The sequence below is a fragment of the Pinus tabuliformis genome, chromosome 8 (assembly GCF_031772625.1).
Source record: "Pinus tabuliformis cultivar Carrire ecotype Pingquan chromosome 8, CPIR1, whole genome shotgun sequence".
NCBI classification, from domain to species: domain Eukaryota; kingdom Viridiplantae; phylum Streptophyta; class Pinopsida; order Pinales; family Pinaceae; genus Pinus; species Pinus tabuliformis.
The window spans coordinates 1363513011-1363520431 of NC_142294.1; positions in this window are offsets into that span (position 1 = coordinate 1363513011).

The following is a 7421-nucleotide window of genomic DNA, read 5'->3' on the forward strand; positions in this document are numbered from 1 at the left end:
AACAAGTCTAAAAGGAAAAGTAACATGGATACGTGTCATTTTTCAAAATGATCTAGAGTTGAAAAGCTACTAATCAACCTTTGACACAGACGTTGACACTCTAGTAGCAGACAACTAAAAAGAGGACGTAACGCCGGCAATGTAAAACAAACATAGATATATAAGAGTTGGCGATATTGCCAGATAGATGATTGACCAAATAAAACCCGAGAACATTGGTAAATTTAGTCATCCAGTATAATCGTTGAAGGAGTCAGGGAAGGAGGTGCGTGAACCATGTTGAATGGAGCTGCATTAATGACCACCTCGCCATTTTGGGGTTACTCCCAATATTTACTTGAATATGAGAAAATGTAGCATTTGATTTGGTTGAGCCTCACTACGATTTCATTCATATCATCACATAAGTATCGAAGAATTATCCTTATATCTTCATGTCCAACAAGCTACTTCTAATTTCCTACCTGCTTGTTGCGTATTACCATGTGGAGGAGATTTTCCATCTGCCTGTGAGTTGTAATTGAGTCAAGTAAATATAGTCGTCGTCCTCCATTTACGTGGATCAGGAACCCAATTTATATTGTCCCTGCATACAACTTCTAAATCCGAATGGTACCGACGTTCCCCAAATTATTGTACCTCAAGAGTGCAAATTTCCTTTCGAACTTCGAAAGGCACCGAGTCGAATAAATTTGATGTTGATTCCCAACCAAAGAGGTGACACTGCGTGGAAGCACATGCCCTTGACATGCCACCTCGTTAACTGATCATTCATTGACATGGTGCCATATGCGAAGTGAACTTGCAAAAGAGCTTAACACAGACAGACTTGGACAATCAACTGACCTTACTCAATTCCATTATAAACTGAACACCAACTAATTTGACTCGAAGGACCCCATTATGAGTAGTGTGTAGATGGGTGAGGGAAAAAGCGGATTCAAATCTGATATCATCAATGTACTAGTGCTTGAGTAAACCCAAGATGCAATAGGAGAAACAATGACCATAGACCAGAGTAAGTGCAAACATAAATTTGCTTGGAAATCGAATTGTCACTTTATTATAGTGGTTGAAAGGTTGTTAAAACCAAACCACAAAGGTGCCACTATACCAGAATCTTGCAAGAAACATGAGACAGTTGACGGAGATGTCAGATGGCTCGGCAGTTTGAAGATCCGCAAAGGATAAAATAACCACCAACTTGAAAGATTGACCAAAGGAGGAGGTATGTAAGAAATAGATAAAGTACATTTGTGACTGACATTGATACCCTGCAGACTCTAGTAATAGTAACCACTAATTACATGAAATTGTAGATACCGGTAATTATAAAACCCGACAGCTTTAAATTTGCCTAGATATTCACTGAGAGAAAGTAACAGAATTAAGAGGAACAATGAAATAATCCAGAGATGGTCAGTGCATACCCATAAATACGTTGTAACTTAAAGTGTCAGCGTGAACAAAGATACAACAAGGAATTTATGCAATGACATGCAAAAAACGATCGAGGGATGGCATGTAAAGACCCATAACAATATTGAAATTTAAATCACCACGTTGAGTCATTAAGGTGATTTTGCCACCATGCTCTTACAGACAACTAAAATGGTAAAATAAATAACCAATGCTCAATTAAAAGGAGCACTAAATCACGTTGAGGGTCGATGCCCTGATAAAAACAACGATATTCTTACTTCCTGGGATCCTCCAACCCAATGCAGTGAATTATGGAGTCATTAATACTTTGTATTCACCTATCATAGGGGATCATGGTATTAGCAAATCCCCCCACATCTCTCTGTGTCGTCGTGCCTGCAATCTTAGTCCGATGGAATGTTGAATCAAGTGAAGAACCAAATACATCATTCCCTTTTGCCGTGACATTAATGCGGTCATCATCCCCACCTACACACACATTGTGAAACTTAACTCAGTGCCACGCGTTGGAGGGAGAGTGCCAAGTGTAAGTTTGGGCATGCTATCCAAATACGGCAGCGCCTAACCAGCATACTATAGGGTATTCAATGCGCCGGGAGATGCACGGGAGATAGCCCACTAACACGCGAATTCGGAAACTCGCCACTATCGCCACTAAATAAGAAATGGAATTCGCGTGTTAACGGGCTATCTCCCCTGCATCTCCCGGCGCATTGAATACCCTATGGTATGCTGGTTAAGCGCTGCCATCCAAATACTGCCTCCAACCTTGCTAAATGGTATCGATGCATGTCAATGATGGCCGGTGGTAAAGGGTATCGACCGGGATCTATCCTTCGAAACTTTCCAAGACCTATTTGTGACGACATCACCCCAACGGAAACATACCATTGGGATGATTAGTTATAGTATTTAAAATAATTGTGAGAACATGCCATTCCAATTTGCAAAGAATCCATATTTTGTGGCTGGCCAACTATGTAGGGGAGATATATTTTAGAAAATAAAATAATTTTAGTTGTAAAATAGAGAAAAAAATGCTGGCTTATAAAATTCAAAAAATAAATTAAAAGTTAAGAGGCTTAAACATTATTCAAAAATAAGGGATTTTCAGTAGGTAATATGTTTGTATGAGTAAAGCTCGTTAGAAATTACATTACTAATAATTTCATTGAGGGTTATTAGAGGTCAAGAGTTATTAGAGGTCTAATTTCATTCATTATATTAAGTGCATAACTATTTTTATTATATAACAAGATTAATTGCTAAATTATAGATACACTATGCCTCTACTACTAATTAATTGATTAAGACCATGTCTCTTAGTGCAAAGCTCACATTTTTCCATTATTCAAGAATGTTTGCATTTTTGCAATCTATCATTATCTTCACTCATGCACCTCTGTATCCCACACAATGAAAGCCACCTTTGCATACTTTTCCTCCACGCTTCCGCACGCCGCAAAATTTTTGTAGTGCACATAATGAAAATTTTATCTACACCTCCACATTTCGCACAATAAAAGCTAAATCCTTATTTCCTAGAGTGTGTCATTATTTTATTTTTCACAATGAAAGATAAACCTTGATTGTGAGGAGTGTGTTGTTATTTGAAAATGTCTTGTTTTCACACTATGTGTAATGAAACCTTTCTTTGCATCTCTACATTTAACATAATAAAAGATAAACCCTAATTCTATGTAATATCTGAAATTGAAATATTAATTTTGTGGCACTTAAATTTTGGTGTACGAACTTGCTCCTAATATGAATTTTAATTAAGTAAATTTATTTTATCTTTAATTGAGTTAATTTCATTGTGCGAAATGTGGAGTGAAAAACACTTTCATTGTACAAAGGCTGTAGGTGGAGAGGAAGATTTTATTGTCGAAAATGTTGAATGTGAAGGAAGAACTATGTACAATGAAGTTAACTCAATTAAAAATAAAATATTAAACTATATAATTTGATAATCTAGTGACGGATCAATGCTAGCAAACATAGTTTTGAAAATCATTCATCAGATCATTATAGTCCACATCCAGTATTAAAAAAATAAGGCTTAGTCATACTATTAACATCTAAAATACATATTAAGCAATTTCATTAAATAGAGGAGAAGAGCAAGTTCATGTAAAAAAATTTAAGTTCCACAAAAATAATATATGAATTTCACTCTAAGGAACAAAAGAAGCTTTCATTATGTGGAGTGTGGAAATGTTGTCACACGTAAGTGTAGAAGCAAAATCAAAGATTCTATGATTGTTTCCACCTTCACACCTCCATATCCCGCACAATGAAATCCACCTTTGCATAGCTTTTGTCTACACCTTTGTACTCCACATAATGAAATCAACCTTCACATAACTTCATATGCACTTCCTCACCCTATGGAATTTTTGCAGTGTGCACAATGAAAGCTTTATCCGCACCTCCACATTTGACACAATGAAAGCTAAATCCTAATTGTGCGGGTTGTGTCATTATTTGATTTTGCACAATGAAACCTTTCTCTGCATGTTCACATTTCGTACAATAAAAGATAAACTTTGATGGTATGTAGTATGTGAAATTTATATATTAATTTTGCGGCACTTGAATTTCCATGTACAAACTTGCTCCTAATATGATTTTTAATTAAGTCAATTTTTAATTTTTTTAATTGAGTTAATTCCATTGCACAGAGTGAGGAGGAGTGGAAAATGATTTCATTATATGTAGTGCAAAGGTGTGAAGGAAGACTTTATTGTGTGCAGTGTGGAATGCAGAGGAATCACTGCATATTAGTGAAATCAACTCAAATAAAAATAAAATATTAAAACATATAACTCAATAATCCAGTGACGCATCAAATCCGATGAACATATTTTTGAAAATCTCTCATCATAATATTGGATTCCACACCCAATTAAGGTTTAATCATACTATTAACATCTAAAATACATATTAAGAATTCTGATTAAATGGAGGAGAGGAGAAAGTTCATAAGCAAGAATTTAGGTTCCATAAAATTAATATATTAATTTCACTTTGAGGACTGGAATAATCATTCATTGTGTGGAGTGTAAAATGCGGTCACACGTAAGTGAAAAAGTAGAATGATAGATTTTTTGGTACCTTCATATTCCACACAACGAAATCCAAATCCTAAGATATGCACACTTTGCAATCATTATAGTGATTCCCTTAAGTTCATTTTTAGATGTGAAGGGGGAATTACTAAAACATTACTCTACACCCATGCACTCCACACAATGAAACCTAAACTGTGAGACATACACACTTTGAAATTGCTGCAATAGTTGCCCCGAATTAACTTCGAGATGCATAGGAAGCTTTCATTTTCTGGAGTTTTGAGGTGTAGAAAACAATTTCATTATACAAAGTGCAGAGGTGGGGAGGAAACATTCATTGTGTAGAATAAAGAAAGGAGTGTGGAGGAAGCTTTCATTCTTCTTCTTCTGCATCTACTTCTTCTTGTACATATGCCTATTTTGCAAATCCTTTGTTCTTCACACTAAAAATTTAAAAGATTAACTCAATAAAAAATAAAGATTAAAACATAATTCTCCCCACATTGTATCAACGTTATGGAAAAAATGTTTTTTTCTTAAAACTTAATTTTATCATAAAAGAACATAGAAAAGGAACAAAAATAGTTTTAAAAAAGAATTAATTTAATAGAACCATCAAAGGTAAAACTTTGGGTTTTTTTTGTAGTCAATTTGATATAGGTTCAAGGATTTAAAAGTTTTGCATGAAGAAAAAATCCTTAAATATTACTGATGATTAAAAAGAACTCATCGAAACACTAAAAAAGAAAATAAGCAAAAATCAAGACAATGCACAATGAAATCTCTGAGCCCTATCAAAGATGACATTTTCACATTTTTTATTAAAAAATTTCATACAAACTCAACGTTTTCATTATACAAAGTGGGGAGGAGAGGAGGAAGCTTTCATTGTACGAAATGCAGAGGAATATTTCATTCTACTTAATAATAGAACATTTAATTCAATAATCAACATTATAAAATTTGTTATACATTTTCCAGTAATAAATAATTAAGATTAAAAGAAAGTGAGAAAAACAAAAATAAATATTATATATCAAACAAGTATATTCCCAGAGAAGCATAATAAGAGTTTTCTTTGCAAGTTTGCACTCAACACAAATTTAAAAGATTAAAACATATAACATCTTTCAAACTTCATAGTGAATAGAACTACAAATATTTGATAATGAAAATAATCAAAGTAATTGCACATTATGTATTTTCATTGAATTTGTTATTGAGCATCAACGTGTTAGCCTTGTAGCCTTAGGAGATGTATGTATGATGTAATATAAGACCTCAAAGCATAAGTCTTGAATAATATGAAATACAATTACAGTGATAAGAAATATATTGAAATTCAAATTCCAATTATCCTAACTACAATTAAAACATGGAACACATATCTAAAATCCAAACTTGTTCCCGAGCATTGGTTTTCATTGTGATTGGAAATAGAAGATTAGATATAATATAAAACTTAAAATTGTATCCTCAAAAAATTATGTTCAATTAATGTTTTCGGGCAATGCCACATAATTCAGATTCATACAATATCTTATGCAAAAAATTAAGAACCCTAATTTATGGCAGAAGTCACTTATATTGGTAATGATAATGCTTAACAACTCATCTCACCATCACATTCACTACGTTATTCTAGCATCTTATCTCTTTTGCTATCCACCCCTCCATTTTGGGGAAAAAATAGCAATAATTGTTCTCTAATAAATTAAGTAAACACAATAAGTTATATGTTATATATGAAACAAATATATCTCTTCAAATTATAACATGTGCAGATGAAGGTATTATCTAATTGAACCTACATTTACATTTGGTGGCTAAAGAACTCATCAAAATCCTTCTACTTAATCGCAAAAGTAAATGCATTTGCCCTAATTGGGGCTATTATTGGGCTCGTGTGAACTATAATATGGGAAAATGCAACTTCAAGAGAAAACAAGAAACTACATCAAACAATTAGCTTAGGTCATGATAACACAACTAACAAATCTAAAAAAATAAATACTAGTAAACAGAAAAGCGAATGTATCAAAATTTAAGGACACTTAGAATATGTGAAAGCAGCTATGATCACTAGTACAAAATGAGATATTAGTGACTACGTGACTAAAACCGTTAGTCACCACAATTATTTCAAGTGAATGACTACTAAATTTGAACAATTTTAAGTGACCCAACTAAAAATTGTTAACTTAAATGACTAATTTAGTCTGGGGATAAAATATATGACTAGATAATAAGTGACCCAACTAAAAGTGACTAACTTAAATGACTAATTTAGTCTAAGACTAAAATATTGTGACTAGATAATAAATCAAAAAATTAAAAATGATTAATGTAAATGACTACTATACTCAAAGAATAAAAATATGAATAATTAACAAGTACAACAAGTATATCAATTAGTCATCTATGCTAATCATTTTTAATTATGTCACTTCGGAAATGAAAAATTGCAATTTTAATACTGAAGTGTTATATTTCAATAAATTTTGATATTACAGATGGATGTAGAGACCCCTTTAAATGGGTCTCTGAATTCATTTGTAGTGCAGTGCTAAAAAATTAGAGACAAAGGGGTCTTTGAATCCATCTGCAACGTTAAAATTTAGAGACCCCTTTAAGGGGTTCTCTTAATCCATCTACAATATTAAAATAATTTAGGTAGATGGATTCAATGATCCCTTTAAAGAGGCCTATGAATACATATATAATTCTAAAATTATAACATTTTTGTACAATATAGAGTATAAGTTTACAATATATAATAGTTTTATACTCTTTGGAAGGAGGGGGGAGAAAGAGAGTCTGAAATTGATATAGAAGGGTTTTAAGAGTTAATAGGAATTTGTTCCTCACATCTTAGAGAGAGGACACACTATTTGTTGTGGGGCT